General features: G+C 41.8%; 1 protein-coding gene across 4 annotated transcripts in view; it reads right to left on the bottom strand.

The window, feature by feature from the left end:
• Positions 1 to 22,641, bottom strand: part of LOC138968356 (uncharacterized) — an 87,341-nt gene that overhangs the window by 38,405 nt on the left and 26,295 nt on the right. For 2 of the 4 annotated variants that reach the window (XM_070340956.1, XM_070340939.1), the window contains one exon: positions 19,287 to 19,966. The exons of the other annotated variants lie outside the window; for them this stretch is intronic. The gene's annotated coding sequence lies outside the window, so the exon portion shown is untranslated. Of the gene's footprint in view, positions 1 to 19,286; positions 19,967 to 22,641 lie in introns of those variants that run through there. 4 annotated transcript variants of the gene reach the window in all.

Raw genomic sequence — 22,641 nt, 5'->3', positions numbered from 1 at the left:
TTCCCTTTGGTAATCAACATACTTAGACACATGCACGCACACAAAAGGAAACAAAGCCAAGGGAGCTTTATTTAGTTTTTCCCCCAACACCAAACCAACAAGTATGGCTAACCGATCGCAAAATCGCACGCAAAGAAGACCAAGACAGGTTTTTTGTTCCTGGGCACCTGAATTTAATTTATGATAATCGAGTTCAAGTGATCATAATGTAGTACACCTCTTTCGAGGCGCACTTCGCTGCATGTAAGTTTAAACAGTATAACACCCTGTAGTGAGCATGTTGGGCAACAGACACCCCCATTAGAATGCAAATCGAGTTCGAAGCATGCCTTTTTTACACACGTGTGTGGAAAAGCATGTAGATGAATATTTTTAATAGAGGCAAGCGTTTGTGTTGACAGACACTGGGTACCGACGCTTCAAAAGTAGGTCACACGGTATGCCCTCGACAGTCTCCAGACACTCGGTGAAAACGTTTACAGGGATCAATAAATGCATTTTTGTTACAGGGATATAATTTAAAACAGTTGATCACATAATGTCCTGCATTAATCTACAAGTTTTTCAAAACACTTGATCGATTCATATGTGTGATGACCTACATTAGATTAAAAATAGGTCATAGCTGCCCGGAACCCCATTGTAGCGTTGTGTGGCGTTTGAAAATTAATTTAAAGCGTGCATTTTCAAACAAAAGAGTGGAAAGCATGTAGATTGATATATTTCATTAGAGGTAAGCGTATTCATTGACAGACACAGGGACCGACCTTTCAAAAGTAGGTCACACGGTGTGCCCTCGACAGTCTCCAACCATTCTGTCACAGTCACAGGGATCAATAAATGCTTTTTTTGTTTTCACGAGGTAATATCTATAACAGTTAACCAAATAAATTCCGTCAATAGTCTGTGACCTTTTGATTATCTTTGACAAGTTCATCTATCTCATATGACCTATTTTTTGCTGAAATATAGGTCATCACTACCGGGAGCGAAAGACGTTTGCCTCCAAAGAACTATCTTAGAACAAAATATCTACATGTATGCACAGACACAAAACACTTGTATCACTCTAATGAAATATATTAATCTACATGCTTTCCACTCATTTCGTCCTTCACAAGTACAAATGTAAAACCGATTTCAGAAGGTTGTTTAACATCAGATAAGATGGTTAAAGCTAAGCAAAACTTTACATGTACATTTCAAAATCCACATCACATTTTTCTCTGTGTGTGTGTGTGTGTGTGTGTGTGTGTGTGTGTGTGTGTGTGTGTGTGTGTGTGTGTGTGTGTGTGTGTGTGTGTGTGAAAATCTATATCCATAAGCACACAAAAAAGAAAAAATCTCTTTTTATGAGTACATGTATGCAAAACCAGTTTTTTTTAAATCCCGATCAACATCCAACATAAACAAAATCATGAATTAATGTATTTTGTTAGTGTCAAAAAGAATAAACAAAACACAGTTTTCCAACAAACACTTGAACATAACACTATTTGAATCGTCAGTGTACCAAAGGAATGTTTGTCAACTCACAGAACTTGCAGGTGACGCTAGGATTTGTTACTCTTCCCCACAGTCCCCGCCACAGTTGCAAAGGGCGGTGCACTGAAGACCTGCAGCTCCACATTTGCACCTTGCTTTGCAGCCTTTTTTGCACCCACAGCGAATCAGTTCGTAACAGGAATCTTCAGCCTGGAGCAAAGTGGTCCACAAGGGCTTCCACCCCTCTTTTTCTTCTTTGGTCCAACCCCAGTCCTTTGGAGAAGGTAAAGAGGGAGCATTCTGCAGAGATTGCCCCCATACAAACTCTGCTCGGTAGGCAGCGCGGAGAACATGCTGATGCAGAGCATCGGAGGTGGGAGGAATGTTCTCAATGGAACAGCACTTTTGAGAGAACAAGCGTTGCCTTGCTTCATGGACTGTTGACGATGTGCTGTTCTCATACATCAAGACAACAAACTGTTCAATCTTGCTGATGCAATCGCTGAAAGGTTTTCTCATTGCAGCAAGTTCAAGGAAAGCTGAAATTGCTTCTGGAAAAGCTGCCCAAGATGTCCATGCTGTTGTCTTGCCTTTTGACGAGAAAAAGTACACGGTGTCACATCCTGTTAATGCATGAAAAACTGGCAGGTCACTGACATTTCCAGGCGGAAGACTACCAGCAATCTTGTGTGCAGCAATGTGGTGAAAATGCTTTCCCGAACCAAATGATACCCACAGCTCATTGCCATGCCACTTTTCAGCAAAATAAATGGCAAGGACAACAACGTCAGTGTCTGCAGTTCGTATTGCGATTCTTCTGTGTCCTTGTGCAATACAGTGTGCAGCATGAAGAAACATGCGTGTGTCCGCTTCTTCTTGACTGCAACTATCAATGGTGGACAGGATAACATCAGGGGGAGAGCAGAGGACTTTTTCTCCACATGTAGCAATGACAACTTTGTCCGTGACCTTCTGGCGATCAGTTCTCTTGCGAGAAACTGGAACAAATCTTCTTTGTTGCCATCGTTTCGAAGGAAGCTCATCCAGTTCGATGGAATTGGTGAAGTTGGAGTCACTTTCCGTCGCTGCCCATGGCCACGTTTCCGCCGTGTAGAGGACTTCAAGCTGTCAGGAAGGTAGATATCCCAGACAACATCCACTCTTGACACGTTTTCCAGGTGAGAAAGCACGTATGGTATAAAGACGAAATCTGCCTACTCCTGAAACGTGCGTGATGTCTTTGGAGATAGAAGCTGAACAATGAAAGCACCATCAAGTATCCTGGCATCAACTTCTGCAAATGCATTCTTTGGTCGAGCAGACGTTTTTGTAACGTGTGTGGAGCTTAGTGAGCACGCTAACAGCAGGTCTTCCTTCAGCTCTGGATTTTCAAGACAAGAAGCTTTTTCCAGTCCATGAAGGATATCCTCAGTTCGAAGGTCAGGCACTTCCATGAAGCCTGTATCATCAGTAGTGGGCAGCTCATCATCAAACTTCTCTCCCCTAGGCTCGTAAACCAAAGAAGAATCACAGCCAACCACACATTCAAGGCAGTGGAGAAGGTCCGACTTTTGGCCTGTCCTCATTTCTCCATTCTTGCTGAGTGCCGGGGGTACTGGTTGATTTTCATGGCGGAAAAACTCGGGCAGATTGCCTTTTCTTGTTTGGCAGGCTATGAACAGTCTTGAAAACAGTGAGCAGTCATTGCGCAGCATGGTAACTGCAGTCTTCTGTGGTGTCTTTTTGCAAAGACTTTCAGGTGGTTTCGGTGCAATGGAGATGTTACTGGTGTTGGTCTTTCCATGAGTCTTTATTTTACAAAGTCGTTGTATTGCTGCTGTCCGACTTCGATCACACTCTGGACTGCTTTCACATCACAGTTTTCGACCACAACTTTCGTGTCCATAGCATACAGAACCTCACTGTCGTCTTCAAAAGGATTGCCGACTTCTTTAAAAGCTGCAATACGCTTTTCAACATTCATCTTGAAAGTCTTTTGAAATGCAACATGATTGCTCATGATGTTCCAGCTTAGGAGACGCATGTGAAGGTAGTTGCTGCTCAAAGCTCTGCACAATTCGTGCAATCTCTGGTCCAGCCACCATCCACCTTCGCAGTGCCACTGGATTCGTTGTTAGTCCGATCGCACCTCCATCCCCTTTCACCAAGGCATTGCACTGCTCATGTGCGTGGTCAAGTGCAATGGAAGAGAATGGCCGCCGAGTTTTGTTGACGACAAATGCACCCAGATAGAAGGCTTGATACACGGATAGAATCCTTGTCAACAGCTGACACATGTCACGCAGATGCACAGAAAGCCACCGCGCATAGTGTATGTGGTCCAGTGCGAAAAACCATGGAATCAGAACCGCCAGTGCTTGGACAAACTCATCAAAGTTTGCAGTCCGAATAGCGTAGACAAGCTGCAGTACGTTCAGTTCAAGCTGCAAAAGCTCTTTTTGTGGTTTCTGTAAAGTGAGAAAGAATTATTAATATTATACACTTGTAACAAAACACTTTCGCCTTAAGAATCTTTGGAAAAAAACATTTACTTTGTGTGTACTTTTCTCGATTTGGGGTAAATATCTTTTTGCTATGTTGGAACATATAAAAAACTCTTTGTACAGTGTTCCTTACAACATCAATAATAATGATAATACTTATAATGATATTAATACTACTACTACTACTACTACTACTACTACTACTACTACTACTACTAATAATAATAATAATAAAAATTATAATGACAGCTTATATAGCGCGAACCACAGTAATCTATGCTCTCCGCGCTGTACATTGTCTTAGATCAGAACAAAAAACTTCAACAACAACCCAAGGAATAGCTTAAAAATTATGAAAAACAAACACTTACAACTGGTCATTTAGATGTAGATTGCTTTCTTACCCCCGAAAAGTTTTTTGTTTGTGTTCAACATGATGCATGTATCTTAGACATTTTGACTCATTTGGCCCGCCATACATTTTGTACCACAGGGCAAGACAATCGACACTGTTACTCATACACAGGCTACAAATGTAAATTAAGAGTACTGTATTGGGTTCATTTTGTTCTAATGAACCTGTTACATCTACTATATAATCTACTATATAATACTGGTAGGATTTTCGGTGGTTTTTCGATTCCTGTGACCAAACCGCGCGGATTTGTGCCTTCTCCTTCGGTTGCTATGCCAACGTGACCCAGGAAATCGATTCCGCTAGGTCCCGACTTCCAATTTTGTCCACGAACAAAGTTTGAAGAGGTTTGTCTCGCAAATTTGAGCAGACAACAGTGAACTTTGACCTGAACTTTGACATCGCGGCGAAAGAGATCTGTGATTGGTTCTTCTTCAACTTTCGGTTCGACTAAACACGCGACCGCACCTCAGACGAACCTAGCTGTGTGTTTTATTTCTCTACCCCAGACGAACCTAAAATAATAAGAAGATAGATAGATCTGTTTATCTGTTAATGGAACTCCAAAATATTCCATAGATTTGTTTACTAAATAGTTCGAAACATTATCACCTGATAAGTCGCCGTATAACCTTATAGGTTCCAGCGACTAAATATTTTCCCCCGGTGCAACCATAGACATGTACGTCATCATGATCTCCCCTTAATTTGACCGTTATTTTGGCTGTCTTAGTGAAATGGTAAGATATATCTCTATGTTTTTTACATGTAAGTGTTCGGAAAAAATACAGTTATAGCAGTTATGTACAAAAATAAGCAGCATATGCTCTTTTCGCCAAAGTAAAGTCCTTTTTTCTTCTGGTTTCTTATATGTGTCACAGCACACCGCAAGCTTTTAGGCGAATAGCAAGTGAGTGGTATATATATATCATCAATTTTATAGTAGGTAACGGTGTAAATTAGTTGCCATGTTCATGTCCATTAAACGTTTTCCATATTCCATATGTGTCATTTAATTGTGTGTTGCTTGATGCCATGTATGTATGTGTGTGTGTGTGTACATGACTTTAAATAAGCATGGATTGGATGTGTGCACTCGATTGTGTGTGTGAACCATGTATATATTTGTTGTTGTCAATTACATATGTTATACTATGCGTTTGAATCATTAAGTATTTTAGACGTCATACTTTTTTTCGTATCTTCACGATGGCTTTTTACCCGTTTAAATTTTAATGCTTCCAACTTTCAAAGCGCTGCACGGCTGGGAAGAGATGCGCACTTTTATCACTGTTGTTCATGTAGACGTAATCATGGATTTATGCAAACGTCATACCTGCTGTATTTTATTTTGTTTGTTTGTATAGTCGCGTGCGGTCGCGCAGTCTTTTTGGTCAGTTCCGATTACCTCCCATTGATGCGAAAACCTATATGACTGTTTTTTGTTATTTTTCTCTCTGTTAATTCACCAGTGGCTATGTAACATGTGTTACAGAATTGCACCGGTGTAAGGGTTAACATTTTATTTTTCACCAAGAGAATATAATTCATTATATGCGGGATAATGTGCGGGGGGGGGGGGGGGGGGTGCAAACAACATTTTCACAACCTTATAGGTTCCAGCGACTAAATATTTTCCCCCGGTGCAACCATAGACATGTACGTCATCATGATCTCCCCTTAATTTGACCGTTATTTTGGCTGTCTTAGTGAAATGGTAAGATATATCTCTATGTTGTTTACATGTAAGTGTTCGGAAAAAATACAGTTATAGCAGTTATGTACAAAAATAAGCAGCATATGCTCTTTTCGCCAAAGTAAAGTCCTTTTTTCTTCTGGTTTCTTATATGTGTCACAGCACACCGCAAGCTTTTAGGCGAATAGCAAGTGAGTGGTATATATATATCATCAATTTTATAGTAGGTAACGGTGTAAATTACTTGCCATGTTCATGTCCATTATACGTTTTCCATATTCCATATGTGTCATTTAATTGTGTGTTGCTTGATGCTTGATGCCATGTATGTATGTGTGTGTGTGTGTGTGTGTGTGTGTGTGTACATGACTTTAAATAAGCATGGATGTGTGCACTCGATTGTGTGTGTGAACCATGTATATATTTTCTGTTGTCAATGTTGTCAATTACATATGTTATACTATGCGTTTGAATCATTAAGTATTTTAGACGTCATACTTTTTTTCGTATCTTCACGATGGCTTTTTACCCGTTTAAATTTTAATGCTTCCAACTTTCAAAGCGCTGCACGGCTGGGAAGAGATGCGCACTTTTATCACTGTTGTTCATGTAGACGTAATCATGGATTCATGCAAACGTCATACCTGCTGTATTTTATTTTGTTTGTTTGTATAGTCGCGTGCGGTCGCGCAGTCTTTTTGGTCAGTTCCGATTACCTCCCATTGATGCGAAAACCTATATAAGAAGATAGATAGATCTGTTTATCTGTTAATGGAACTCCAAAATATTCCATAGATTTGTTTACTTAATTTTTAAAAGATAAGTTCGAAACATTATCACCTGATAAGTCGCCGTATAACCTTATAGGTTCCAGCGACTAAATATTTTCCCCCGGTGCAACCATAGACATGTACGTCATCATGATCTCCCCTTAATTTGACCGTTATTTTGGCTGTCTTAGTGAAATGGTAAGATATATCTCTATGTTTTTTACATGTAAGTGTTCGGAAAAAATACAGTTATAGCAGTTATGTACAAAAATAAGCAGCATATGCTCTTTTCGCCAAAGTAAAGTCCTTTTTTCTTCTGGTTTCTTATATGTGTCACAGCACACTGCAAGCTTTTAGGCGAATAGCAAGTGAGTGGTATATATATATCATCAATTTTATAGTAGGTAACGGTGTAAATTACTTGCCATGTTCATGTCCATTATACGTTTTCCATATTCCATATGTGTCATTTAATTGTGTGTTGCTTGATGCCATGTATGTATGTGTGTGTGTGTGTACATGACTTTAAATAAGCATGGATGTGTGCACTCGATTGTGTGTGTGAACCATGTATATATTTTCTGTTGTCAGTTACATATGTTATACTATGCGTTTGAATCATTAAGTATTTTACACGTCATACTTTTTTTCGTATCTTCACGATGGCTTTTTACCCGTTTAAATTTTAATGCTTCCAACTTTCAAAGCGCTGCACGGCTGGGAAGAGATGCGCACTTTTATCACTGTTGTTCATGTAGACGTAATCATGGATTCATGCAAACGCCATACCTGCTGTATTTTATTTTGTTTGTTTGTATAGTCGCGTGCGGTCGCGCAGTCTTTTTGGTCAGTTCCGATTACCTCCCATTGATGCGAAAACCTATATGACTGTTTTTTGTTATTTTTCTCTCTGTTAATTCACCAGTGGCTATGTAACATGTGTTACAGAATTGCACCGGTGTAAGGGTTAACATTTTATTTTTCACCAAGAGAATATAATTCATTATATGCGGGATAATGTGCGGGGGGGGGGGGGGGGGGGGGGAAGGGGTGCAAACAACATTTTCACAAGCACATAACCAACAAAATGACATCGCATGCGCAGCACACAAAGTGCGTAGCACGGGTACCACTAGTTCATATATATTACTGCTGTATGTGTTCTTCGTGTATATGTTTGCAAACATCAGTACGTAATGCGCTAGCAGACGACATACGGTCAAGGTAAAGATATCGAAACGATGATTGAGCAATGAGTGTAGATCTACTTACCGTTTGGGCTTCACCGCTTCATTTCCCCCCAAAATAACCTACGCAGGTGTTAGTCTGCATTCACTGCATGGTGCCTGGGTGGTAAAGTGGGTGTCCCAGCCAAATTAAAGGACAAATTGTAGTGCCGTCGAACCGGTCGACGGGTTCAAAACAATGCGCGCCATTGTGCAAAGAAGGGATGTGCCTGTGACGTAATTACAGTCCGCCGACTTGTGTCATTATTTATTTTGGGAAATTTGAAGGCAAATTTGTACGCATTAAAGGCTTGAAAATATCTTGCATCTATTAAAATTCGAAACGAGGGACTCATGAAGCACTAGTTCCAATACAACAACTGTCTCGAACTGTCATAGCAAACTGAAATTCGTCCCCAAATTCACTAGTGAGCATGTTGGGCAACAGACACCCCCATTAGAATGCAAATCGAGTTCGAAGCATGCCTTTTTTACACACGTGTGTGGAAAAGCATGTAGATGAATATTTTTAATAGAGGCAAGCGTTTGTGTTGACAGACACTGGGTACCGACGCTTCAAAAGTAGGTCACACGGTATGCCCTCGACAGTCTCCAGACACTCGGTGAAAACGTTTACAGGGATCAATAAATGCATTTTTGTTACAGGGATATAATTTAAAACAGTTGATCACATAATGTCCTGCATTAATCTACAAGTTTTTCAAAACACTTGATCGATTCATATGTGTGATGACCTACATTAGATTAAAAATAGGTCATAGCTGCCCGGAACCCCATTGTAGCGTTGTGTGGCGTTTGAAAATTAATTTAAAGCGTGCATTTTCAAACAAAAGAGTGGAAAGCATGTAGATTGATATATTTCATTAGAGGTAAGCGTATTCATTGACAGACACAGGGACCGACCTTTCAAAAGTAGGTCACACGGTGTGCCCTCGACAGTCTCCAACCATTCTGTCACAGTCACAGGGATCAATAAATGCTTTTTTTGTTTTCACGAGGTAATATCTATAACAGTTAACCAAATAAATTCCGTCAATAGTCTGTGACCTTTTGATTATCTTTGACAAGTTCATCTATCTCATATGACCTATTTTTTGCTGAAATATAGGTCATCACTACCGGGAGCGAAAGACGTTTGCCTCCAAAGAACTATCTTAGAACAAAATATCTACATGTATGCACAGACACAAAACACTTGTATCACTCTAATGAAATATATTAATCTACATGCTTTCCACTCATTTCGTCCTTCACAAGTACAAATGTAAAACCGATTTCAGAAGGTTGTTTAACATCAGATAAGATGGTTAAAGCTAAGCAAAACTTTACATGTACATTTCAAAATCCACATCACATTTTTCTCTGTGTGTGTGTGTGTGTGTGTGTGTGTGTGTGTGTGTGTGTGTGTGTGTGTGTGTGTGTGTGTGTGTGTGTGTGTGTGTGTGTGTGTGTGTGTGTGTGTGAAAATCTATTTCCATAAGCACACAAAAAAGAAAAAATCTCTTTTTATGAGTACATGTATGCAAAACCAGTTTTTTTTAAATCCCGATCAACATCCAACATAAACAAAATCATGAATTAATGTATTTTGTTAGTGTCAAAAAGAATAAACAAAACACAGTTTTCCAACAAACACTTGAACATAACACTATTTGAATCGTCAGTGTACCAAAGGAATGTTTGTCAACTCACAGAACTTGCAGGTGACGCTAGGATTTGTTACTCTTCCCCACAGTCCCCGCCACAGTTGCAAAGGGCGGTGCACTGAAGACCTGCAGCTCCACATTTGCACCTTGCTTTGCAGCCTTTTTTGCACCCACAGCGAATCAGTTCGTAACAGGAATCTTCAGCCTGGAGCAAAGTGGTCCACAAGGGCTTCCACCCCTCTTTTTCTTCTTTGGTCCAACCCCAGTCCTTTGGAGAAGGTAAAGAGGGAGCATTCTGCAGAGATTGCCCCCATACAAACTCTGCTCGGTAGGCAGCGCGGAGAACATGCTGATGCAGAGCATCGGAGGTGGGAGGAATGTTCTCAATGGAACAGCACTTTTGAGAGAACAAGCGTTGCCTTGCTTCATGGACTGTTGACGATGTGCTGTTCTCATACATCAAGACAACAAACTGTTCAATCTTGCTGATGCAATCGCTGAAAGGTTTTCTCATTGCAGCAAGTTCAAGGAAAGCTGAAATTGCTTCTGGAAAAGCTGCCCAAGATGTCCATGCTGTTGTCTTGCCTTTTGACGAGAAAAAGTACACGGTGTCACATCCTGTTAATGCATGAAAAACTGGCAGGTCACTGACATTTCCAGGCGGAAGACTACCAGCAATCTTGTGTGCAGCAATGTGGTGAAAATGCTTTCCCGAACCAAATGATACCCACAGCTCATTGCCATGCCACTTTTCAGCAAAATAAATGGCAAGGACAACAACGTCAGTGTCTGCAGTTCGTATTGCGATTCTTCTGTGTCCTTGTGCAATACAGTGTGCAGCATGAAGAAACATGCGTGTGTCCGCTTCTTCTTGACTGCAACTATCAATGGTGGACAGGATAACATCAGGGGGAGAGCAGAGGACTTTTTCTCCACATGTAGCAATGACAACTTTGTCCGTGACCTTCTGGCGATCAGTTCTCTTGCGAGAAACTGGAACAAATCTTCTTTGTTGCCATCGTTTCGAAGGAAGCTCATCCAGTTCGATGGAATTGGTGAAGTTGGAGTCACTTTCCGTCGCTGCCCATGGCCACGTTTCCGCCGTGTAGAGGACTTCAAGCTGTCAGGAAGGTAGATATCCCAGACAACATCCACTCTTGACACGTTTTCCAGCTGAGAAAGCACGTATGGTATAAAGACGAAATCTGCCTACTCCTGAAACGTGCGTGATGTCTTTGGAGATAGAAGCTGAACAATGAAAGCACCATCAAGTATCCTGGCATCAACTTCTGCAAATGCATTCTTTGGTCGAGCAGACGTTTTTGTAACGTGTGTGGAGCTTAGTGAGCACGCTAACAGCAGGTCTTCCTTCAGCTCTGGATTTTCAAGACAAGAAGCTTTTTCCAGTCCATGAAGGATATCCTCAGTTCGAAGGTCAGGCACTTCCATGAAGCCTGTATCATCAGTAGTGGGCAGCTCATCATCAAACTTCTCTCCCCTAGGCTCGTAAACCAAAGAAGAATCACAGCCAACCACACATTCAAGGCAGTGGAGAAGGTCCGACTTTTGGCCTGTCCTCATTTCTCCATTCTTGCTGAGTGCTGGGGGTACTGGTTGATTTTCATGGCGGAAAAACTCGGGCAGATTGCCTTTTCTTGTTTGGCAGGCTATGAACAGTCTTGAAAACAGTGAGCAGTCATTGCGCAGCATGGTAACTGCAGTCTTCTGTGGTGTCTTTTTGCAAAGACTTTCAGGTGGTTTCGGTGCAATGGAGATGTTACTGGTGTTGGTCTTTCCATGAGTCTTTATTTTACAAAGTCGTTGTATTGCTGCTGTCCGACTTCGATCACACTCTGGACTGCTTTCACATCACAGTTTTCGACCACAACTTTCGTGTCCATAGCATACAGAACCTCACTGTCGTCTTCAAAAGGATTGCCGACTTCTTTAAAAGCTGCAATACGCTTTTCAACATTCATCTTGAAAGTCTTTTGAAATGCAACATGATTGCTCATGATGTTCCAGCTTAGGAGACGCATGTGAAGGTAGTTGCTGCTCAAAGCTCTGCACAATTCGTGCAATCTCTGGTCCAGCCACCATCCACCTTCGCAGTGCCACTGGATTCGTTGTTAGTCCGATCGCACCTCCATCCCCTTTCACCAAGGCATTGCACTGCTCATGTGCGTGGTCAAGTGCAATGGAAGAGAATGGCCGCCGAGTTTTGTTGACGACAAATGCACCCAGATAGAAGGCTTGATACACGGATAGAATCCTTGTCAACAGCTGACACATGTCACGCAGATGCACAGAAAGCCACCGCGCATAGTGTATGTGGTCCAGTGCGAAAAACCATGGAATCAGAACCGCCAGTGCTTGGACAAACTCATCAAAGTTTGCAGTCCGAATAGCGTAGACAAGCTGCAGTACGTTCAGTTCAAGCTGCAAAAGCTCTTTTTGTGGTTTCTGTAAAGTGAGAAAGAATTATTAATATTATACACTTGTAACAAAACACTTTCGCCTTAAGAATCTTTGAAAAAAAACATTTACTTTGTGTGTACTTTTCTCGATTTGGGGTAAATATCTTTTTGCTATGTTGGAACATATAAAAAACTCTTTGTACAGTGTTCCTTACAACATCAATAATAATGATAATACTTATAATGATATTAATACTACTACTACTACTACTACTACTACTACTAATAATAATAAAAATTATAATGACAGCTTATATAGCGCGAACCACAGTAATCTATGCTCTCCGCGCTGTACATTGTCTTAGATCAGAACAAAAAACTTCAACAACAACCCAAGGAATAGCTTAAAAACAAGAAGGGCAAAGCCCATACGACTCACATGCTTTACACATTTTTCCTACCAAAATGCATGTGACCTTGACCCAAGGTCAAGGTCATCCAAGGTCATGCAACACAAAGCTGTTAATTCAAGACATAGGAAGTACAATGGTGCTTATTGGCTCTTTCTACCATGAGATATGGTCACTTTTAGGGGTTCACTACCTTATTTTGGTCACATTTCATAAGGGTCAAAGTGACCTTGACCTTGATCATATGTGACCAAATGTGTCTCATGATGAAAGCATAACATGTGCCCCACATAATGTTTAAGTTTGAAACAGTTATCTTCCATAGTTCAGGGTCACGGTCACTTCAAAATATGTATACAATCCAACTTTGAAGAGCTCCTGTGACCTTGACCTTGAAGCAAGGTAAACCAAACTGGTATCAAAAGATGGGGCTTACTTTGCCCTATATATCATATATAGGTGAGGTATTCAATCTCAAAAACTTCAGAGAAAATGGGAAAAATGGGAAAAATAGCTGTTTTTTAGGCAACATTTATGGCCCCTGCGACCTTGACCTTGAAGCAAGGTCAAGATGCTATGTATGTTTTTTGGGGCCTTGTCATCATACACCATCTTGCCAAATTTGGTACTGATAGACTGAATAGTGTCCAAGAAATATCCAACGTTAAAGTTTTCCGGACGGACGGACGGACGACTCGGGTGAGTACATAGACTCACTTTTGCTTCGCATGTGAGTCAAAAATTATGAAAAACAAACACTTACAACTGGTCATTTAGATTTAGATTGCCTTCTTACCCCCGAAAAGTTTTTTGTTTGTGTTCAACATGATGCATGTATCTTAGACATTTTGACTCATTTGGCCCGCCATACATTTTGTACCACAGGGCAAGACAATCGACACTGTTACTCATACACAGGCTACAAATGTAAATTAAGAGTACTGTATTGGGTTCATTTTGTTCTAATGAACCTGTTACATTCATATATATTACTGCTGTATGTGTTCTTCGTGTATATGTTTGCAAACATCAGTACGTAATGCGCTAGCAGACGACACACGGTCAAGGTAAAGCTATCGAAACGATGATTGAGCAATGAGTGTAGATCTACTTACCGTTTGGGCTTCACCGCTTCATTTCCCCCCAAAATAACCTGCGCAGGTGTTAGTCTGCATTCACTGCATGGTGCCTGGGTGGTAAAGTGGGTGTCCCAGCCAAATTAAAGGACAAATTGTAGTGCCGTCGAACCGGTCGACGGGTTCAAAACAATGCGCGCCATTGTGCAAAGAAGGGATGTGCCTGTGACGTAATTACAGTCCGCCGACTTGTGTCATTATTTATTTTGGGAAATTTGAAGGCAAAATTGTACGCATTAAAGGCTTGAAAATATCTTGCATCTATTAAAATTCGAAACGAGGGACTCATGAAGCACTAGTTCCAATACAACAACTGTCTCGAACTGTCATAGCAAACTGAAATTCGTCCCCAAATTCACTACTGCTCCTTCCTTTTTTCAAACCGACGCGATTCTCAAAGTATGTCTCTTGTTTAAATATGTGTCACAACACAAACTCGTTTATTCCAAGCCACGAAACTATGTATGTGATATGGGCTAGTCATCTATCTACACATGTGTAGGGACAAAACAACGCCTTTAAAAAGGCTTCACGTGATAGATAAAGTCGGCTCCTGTGACAAAAGCCCCACGAGCATACATGTCATTATTCAAACAGACTGAAAAGGAAATAAATCAAAAGAGAACAAAACTTCCTGTTCTCTGCTTTTCACAGGACGACAAGTAAGCTTATAAATTGTATATGATAAAGTGGCATAATGCGTACACCGAAGATTGTATGTGTGTATATATGTGTGTGTGTCTATATGTGTGATTGTGTGTGTTTTGTGTGTGTGTGTGTGTGTGTGTGTGTATGTGTGTGTGTGTACTATGATGTGTGTGTGCGTGTGTGTGTGTTTATGCGTACGTGTGTTTGTGTGTGTGTGTGTATGCGTACGTGTGTTTGTGTGCGTGCGTGTGTGTGTCTGTGTGTGTGTGTGTGTGTGTGTGTGTGTGTGTGTGCGGTGTGTGTGCGTACGTGTGTTTGTGTGTGTGTGTGTGTGTGTGTGTGTGTATGTGTGTGTGTGTGTGTGTTTGTCCTTATTGGCGGGTGTACACTATAATCATGATTCGTGTCAGCAAACCTCTTTTTTCAACTGAGTTGTGGAGTTTGTACAGGTAAGCAGACCGACCAGACCACGCAGCGATACGAATGGGAGCCTTTAAAATTATTTGAAACCCGAACTACATGTCTGAAGAATGTGTGGACGTGGTTATTGTGAGGACGAGGGAAAGGGAACAAGTTTACTTGAAAAAGTAAATCATTTGTAGCGTGTCTGGTGTGATAAGGAAAATGCACAGACCGATATTGACACCTTTATGTCACTCTTTATCCTCGAACTCAATCCTTTTGGTTTGTTCGCAGTGGTGATAAACAGTCACAGTATTAAAACTGGCATGCGTATTCCGTCTCTGGTTGTCTCTTTGTTTGTCTGCCTGGCTTTGTGACTGCATTGTGGTTTGGTGTGGCATGGTGTGGGAGTGTGTGTGTGTGTGTATGTGTGTGCCTGTGTATGCGTTTGTGTGTGAGTGTGTGAGTGTGTATGTGTGTATGTGTGTGTGTGTGTCCTGGTGTGTGTTGGTGTGTCTTGGTGTGTCATGTTTGCCTGTGTGTATGTGAGTGTGTGTGTGTGTGTTTGTGTGTGTGTTTGTGTGTGTGTGTGTGTGCGTGTGTGTGGGTGTTTGTGTGTGTGTGTGTGTGTGTGTCTGTCTGTCTGTCTGTCTGTCTGTCTGTCTGTGTAAAATACTGTAAAATACTAGTTCTTTCATTGCGGCCAATAATTTGTTTGCAGCAGCTCAAGTTGTTAACACATTCACGTAATATGTGCTTTCACTGTACACGAACTAATCCCGATGTTTTCCTCGTATTGCAATGAATCTGGGGGGAAACCATACGAACACAAGCTGAACTGCCTGACGTGTTCAAGGAAAACACTAGCCTTCATTAGGGGACAGCCATGACAACTGTTTATTTGGACACGGCTTAACACTTCAACGATGATGATGGGGGTCGGTACTACCTTCTGTCGGTCCGGGATCGCCGTTCTATTTTTTTTTCTTTTCTTATTCTTTATTTTCTTTGTCTGGAGCGAAACGCACAACGTCCGTGCACTTCACGCTCTTCGTAGCGTATTAAAATGTTCGTCACACCTCAACCACACACCATGCGTATGACAGTTCAAAAGCCAGGGCGAATTAATTCTTTGATTGAGTTTTATTACACGTTCGTAGAGGAACTGGCAGGTAGTTATTGCTTTCGCCTGATTCTTTCCTTGCCTTTCCTGGAATTTCTTGAACAGTCTGCATCCAATTATGGTGACTGTATTGTCTAGTAAAACGTTTACGAAAATGTAAAACGCAGAAAGCATTTTCAAGGAGAAGTCTGAATCACGAGATATATTTGTCAGAAGTAACATGAAACTGATGTGGCAATGTCTTAATTACAATTAGCTCGATCAAGTGTGAGCTACAGAGAAAAATAACAGCGAGGCAGGAACAAAAGAAAGAAAGAAAGAAAGAAAGATATACAAGCCGAGAAAACACACAGTCACAGAAATCTTGCAAAATGAAAACCATAGAACAAAAGAAAGATTTTTGCAAAGCTTTACTAAAGTGATAAAGTAGTGTTTCAGGCAGTAGTTTATGCATGATCATTTATATTTAATCTAATTCAATTTTACACGAAAAGCAACAACAAAATATGTGTGATTAAACAAATGGATTCATGAAATGTTTCAATTTTATCGCACACACACACACAGACACGCAGACACACAGACACAGACACAGACACAGACACAGACACAGACACAGACACTCTCTCTCTCTCTCTCTCTCTCTCTCTCTCTCTCTCTCTCTCTCTCTCTCTCTCTCTCTCTCTCTCTCTCTCTCTCTTTCTCTCTCTATGTTAGCCACACAATATTTAAAAGGTATTTTGCAGGTGCTTCAAGGTGTACTGAAACATCGACATGAGTTCTTAATCGTTGTTAAAACAATCTCCTGCAGACTAACTAAAATGCTCTAACAATAACAAAAGACCAAATCTGTACAGCTTACCGTGTACAACCTTTCCTTTTTCAGAGAATAATTCAAGAGAACATAAAAGACACAGACGCAAATCATGATGGCGGTAAACAAATTCAGAGAAAATGATATACAACTTTGATAAGCAAAACACACGATGAGCAAAACTTGGTGTGTACTGTTAAAAAAAAAGAGTGAAATATGGTATGAAACATAGTTGCGTGATATATTATCTTCAACTAATCTTCATCTAAATAAATATATATTGATTGTTTTTGGGTTTTGTAAAGATACACAGCAGGAAAACGTCCAATCCAATATTGTCTCTCATGGTTCGATTACAACCAAAATACACGTAAATATAACAATTTTAAATACAACTTGAACTTCTATTTACAAAACAAAAATTTGTCATTGCGTAACGCTCAGCCCAGAAGATAACATGAAAAAAACATTTAGGCCATAGGGGATAATTACTTCCAATGCAATGTGAGGAAGGGGGGGGGGGGGGACGGTGCGAGACAAATTAGTGCAGAAGAGTTGGAGGGTGAAAAGTATGTGTAAGGGAATGGACTAGAAAATAAAAGTCACATGATAATGTTACCGGTTGGAACAACAAATGTACGTTGTCTATGCTCTTGAATAACACATCAGAACAAAATAAACATGAGCATAAACTTACAAATGTAAGCAAACACACAGACACAGACACAGACAAACATACAAACACACACATTTTCAGACACACGCAATATATATGCGAAAATCACAGCTCATGCTGTCAAGTTTAGAGAACGGGACATGCAATAAAACGGGTTTGTTTTTTTTTAAACAAAATTGTATTAATGTATTTTGAATAAAATCAACCACAAAAAGAGTACATAATCTCAGTGTATACCGTTTAAGTATATATATGAAAACTACATTAGGATTTAAGTCATGCATAAGTTGGCACGGAACCACTGAACCATACACACAGCAAACTTCGTCTGTCACATGTTTCGCCTTCAATGCATTGCATATCCTTCCACACAGGAAAAGCATCACATGTTCAGACCGGCGATCCGGGTTTGAGTCACATGAACCCGGTAGCAATTTAACATCTGCTAACGTGTGAGGGTCATTTTATCTTCCGCGTCGCGTCAGTGATTAGTTTTTGTCCGTTACCGTCACTTTTGTCTATTGTTAACATCCGTCTATGCTCAGTTATTGTCATAAAATGGACCACCAGACTTTTGTTTGGCGGTTAGGCACAAAAAAATGAAGCAGAATAGAAAATCTAAAGAAAACGAAACAAAATAACAACACAATGCAATGACAGATAATATTGGAGCTTTAGCTGCAACACACGGAACTTTAGAACAGTACGGAAAGAATAAAAGTCACGTGACTTTCAATCAAGCAGTAAGTGTAGTTAAATTATCTTATCAGGTCAAGCAGTTCATTTGCGAATGTTAAATCTGGATTCAGTCAATCGTCTGCAACAACCAAACAGACTCGAAACACACTTGTTCCTTCTTGTCGAGAGTCTCAAAACAAGGAAGTCTTATCTCTTTCCGATACGAATAGATAACAAAGGACAAGTCGGACAGGCAAACTACAGGGACTTGCTTGATGTCTCTAACAGTCACTCAGCTTGATGTGGGAGTATTCTCCATCGATGACCTCTAACCTCACATCCCTGTCCACCTCATTGTAGGGGTCATCACTCTCTGCCCCCAGGTGATTGTACACTCCGCCTGAACCATCCTCGTTTGTCTTCAGATCAGAACTCTTTCCTACAAAGTCCAGCGTGTTGTAGTTCCCAGTTTGTCCCTTCGAGACTTTCGCAGTCTGCTGCCCCATTTGTTCGACTTTTGGTTCATGATATACTCCGAATGACTGGTCGTCTCTCGAAATAACAGGGTTTTCTTCAAGGATATGGTACACTCCTTTTGCATCTGCACCTGCTTCTGGATTCATGTCAGGGTCCTTGGCGTAGTGGTACAACCCTGTGTCCCCTCCCTCTCCATGGTTGTGCGGATCTTCTTCAAGACAATGGTAAACTCCAGTCGCTTTATCTCCCGTACCTCTTGCCAGGGAATAGTCTGATGGTGCTTGTCTGTTGTCTCCGTTAGAAGCAGGTGCCAAAGGGTTTCCTCTCCCCCCTGTTTTACCTTTGAGATTTGCATAGCCATTGACGTGTCTTGTCGCTGCAGATCTGGAAGTTAAATGTCCATGTTCAGTCTTGATTTCGTAAGGATCGTCGTCAGTTAATTTCGAAGCGTTAGCCAGGGTTTTGCTGTCAGCAGACTGGCACTCCTGTATGGTAGAGTAGTGGGGAGCTCCCGATTCATCTGTGTCTTTAATAACGCTGTAATAGGTGTCTGAAGGCTGTGATTCTGACGCTGGGAAAGCATGGTTGTTATGTCCTGAACCTGTCGGTGTCGCTTTGACGCCATTGACACCGCGTGTGTCATATTTGCCAACGCTGTGGTCTCCGCTATGTGATGTTCCGGTAGGGTTCTCATTTTTATTTATGAAACACGTCTTCAACTGATGCAATTGTTTTCGTCGGTACAGGATGAAGATGACAACTGCAACAGCAATGACAACAACAGCGACCACAACTCCAACCACTACACCTACGTTGTTTGAAGCGTCCGGGGAAACGTGTGAACCAATCGTTGTTGTCCTTTCTTCTTGTGTGTTTGTTAGTGGTGACGGTACTGTACTTGTTGGTAAATGTGAACACGGAGCTTTGATATAATGTATAGATTTTATAAGAATCCTTTCGACAACTATTCTGGCCTCTACTGTGATGGTAAAGTTATCCTTGCTCTGAATAGGTATACTAGCATTGTGCCATGCACCTATTCCTGCGTCTGCTCCGTTCCAGGCTGCCAGCTCTCTACTGTCATCTCCGTCGTCCTCGTCCCTGACTGTGATTAGTAGTACCCTAATGCTGGTGCTGCTTCTGTCAAACAAGTATTGTATCTGCAAACAGTGTGTTTCTTGGCCTGTGGGGCAAGCCGTTCTGCTGGTCACGTTTACTTCCGACGAACCGGAAGCGCCAAAAGCAGCACTGGATCTTTCATTGATCCAGCCATTTGATTCAAATGGCCACTTGCACGATGTCAGCCCACCCGCAAAAGTGCAGTTGTCCGGTGCATCGCTGACACAGGTAGACTGACTGTCTACAAGGGTGGTAGAGAAGAGGACAGCGAGGTAAAGAGCAGCTGGATGGCACATGGTCTTCCTGGAACAACAGAGACAGAGATACTCTTTTGTGTATGTTTAGTTCAGTTTTTGTTGTTTGTTGTTGTTGTTGTTGATGGTGTTGTTGTTGTTGTTGGTGTTGTTGTTGTTGTTGTTGTTGTTGTTGTTGTTGCTAAAAGATATCTAACAGTTCTAAAACAAATTACACACACACACACACACACACACACACCAGGGCCGGACTAGGCTAAGAGGAGGGGGGGTTGCCAGTGGTGGCTGATGGGTAGGTCATATTCTGAGAAAGGAAAATGGTCGCTCCTTGCATGAAACGGAATAAAATAAACAATAATAAAAAATGTTTTAAATAAGTTAGGTACATGTTTAGGCTAGGGGGGGGGGGTTGCGCAACCCCCATAACCCCCCCCCCCCCGGTAGTCCGGCCCTGCACACACACACACACACACACACACACACACACACGCTCGCACGCACGCACGCGCGCGCACATACACACACACACGCACGCACGCACGCACGCACACACACACACACGCACGCACGCACACGCACACACACACACACACACACACACGCTGAGAAAAGAACGCATGCGCGCGCACACACACACACACACACACACACACACACACATGCAGGTACACACACAGGCACACACACAAACACACGCGCGCGCAAAAACTACTTCATCCAAACTATTGAAGGAAAGGCATGGATATTACATTTTCAGAGACAGTAACTTCAACTAGAACTGAACGTACTACTGGACGATATCGTCCTTGTATGGACCATAGACCATTTATCCTGGACCGCCAACTAGCTCTCTCTCCGCTCTTTCTCTCTATTACGAGGTAGCGGCCACTCGCATTTAGGAACCTACGCTTACATGGCCTTTCAGAAATCAGGGGGATGTCATATCCGGTGTCGATTGTACACATGGACGAAGTTGCCGAGGTAAGTTCTGAAAATGCTAAAATAAACTCAGTAAAAGTGCATAATTATGGAACATTATGTTTTTCGATGAGTTTTGTTAAGTTTAGTTTGGAGTTTTGGAAAATCCAGTTCATTGTCACCTCCCATTGTTACAAATAACTGGAGCGTGCTTTCTTTTCACTGTCTTTGAATCGCTGGCCTTTCAAACCGGACGTCACGCGCCCCTGAAAGTCGAGAGTCGTAACCTCGAAGGGTCACGTGACGAGTTGGCGGTCCAGGCTATTTGGTCTATGTGTGGACATAAGTCCGACAAATGCATTTAAAAATGTTCCTCTGTTTGTCATCTGAGTATTCCTTTCTTCGTGTCCTTTGAAGAACATTTGTTCGATGTCTACGCCACCCCTCATTACCCCGACGTTCAGGGATATGGTTGCAAGACGGCACAGTAGCCGAATACTATACACATCAAAATCGAACGAAAATTCGAAAACAAAAGCACCCAAAGTATATTTTTCCACACAATGTACTTACATGACTAATCTCGGTGCGTCAATAGAATAGCATGTATATTCTTGAAGAAACACTGAATTGTCGAAATTCGCAGGAGACACATTTAACGCAGCCGCGAGAAGGTAAATATGCCGGTGTTACACCGTGTAATGTTAGCTTTAAACATTCTGCGCTATTAACGTGGTAGTTTTACCTTACTTTAGATTGGCCTAACAAAGCTGTGAAAGAGAAGTTAAGTTCATCCAGACACGATGCAGGAAAAGTGGGCTTGTAAATTTGGGACTGCTACTCACGCACAATTGGGAAATCCCAAACCCTCAGCAATATCTCCGTATTTACCTGTTTTTGATCACACACACACACACACACACACACACACACACACACACACACACACATACACACACACACACACACACACACACACACACACACACACACACACACACACACACACACACACACACACACACATCGATCGATATTACACATGTCCTGTTTTGTGTAGAACACTTTGCGCAGTGTTAACACCATAAACCGACTCAAACACCTTCTGACAGAGATGTAACCAGGAAGCTAAATCAGACTAGCCTTCACTCATCTCTTTCGCCAAGAAGGGTAGTTTATAAACACAGGCGCCCTGGAGGTAGGGGGGGGGGGGGGGCAGTGCAATTGCATTGCTTATGCATGGTTGAATGAATAATAAAGAATAAAGTGGGGCAATACAAGGTGGTATCATACTGAATGAAGTGGGTGACAAAAAGACCCAGTATCGCAAAACACATGCAGACACGAGCACACAAACACACACAAAGAGACGCACACACCAACACGCAGAGAGGCAGACAGACCAACCGACAGACAGACAGACGGACACACACACACACACCAACAAACGCACACGCACACACACGCACGCACGTACGCATGCACGCACGCACGCACGCACACATACACACACACACACACACACATATACACACTAACACTAACACACCAACACACGCTAACACACACACGCATAAGTACACACGTGTTTGTCCATATACACAGGTGCATACACCAACACGGTCACTAACATGTATACATACGCCAGCTCACACTAACACACACTTCCGAAATCTTACAGAAATGCGCACATCCCTCTTCCCTTGCCACCCATGCACCCACCCCTCCCGCCCTCCTGCATCCATGGAAAGCCGTTTGGCTCATAACCATTACGCGTGTAATAAAACATAAATACACGCGTAATAA

The sequence above is a fragment of the Littorina saxatilis genome, linkage group LG1, assembly GCF_037325665.1.
Source record: "Littorina saxatilis isolate snail1 linkage group LG1, US_GU_Lsax_2.0, whole genome shotgun sequence".
NCBI classification, from domain to species: Eukaryota; Metazoa; Mollusca; class Gastropoda; order Littorinimorpha; family Littorinidae; genus Littorina; species Littorina saxatilis.
This window is presented reverse-complemented; position numbering and strand designations above follow the sequence as displayed.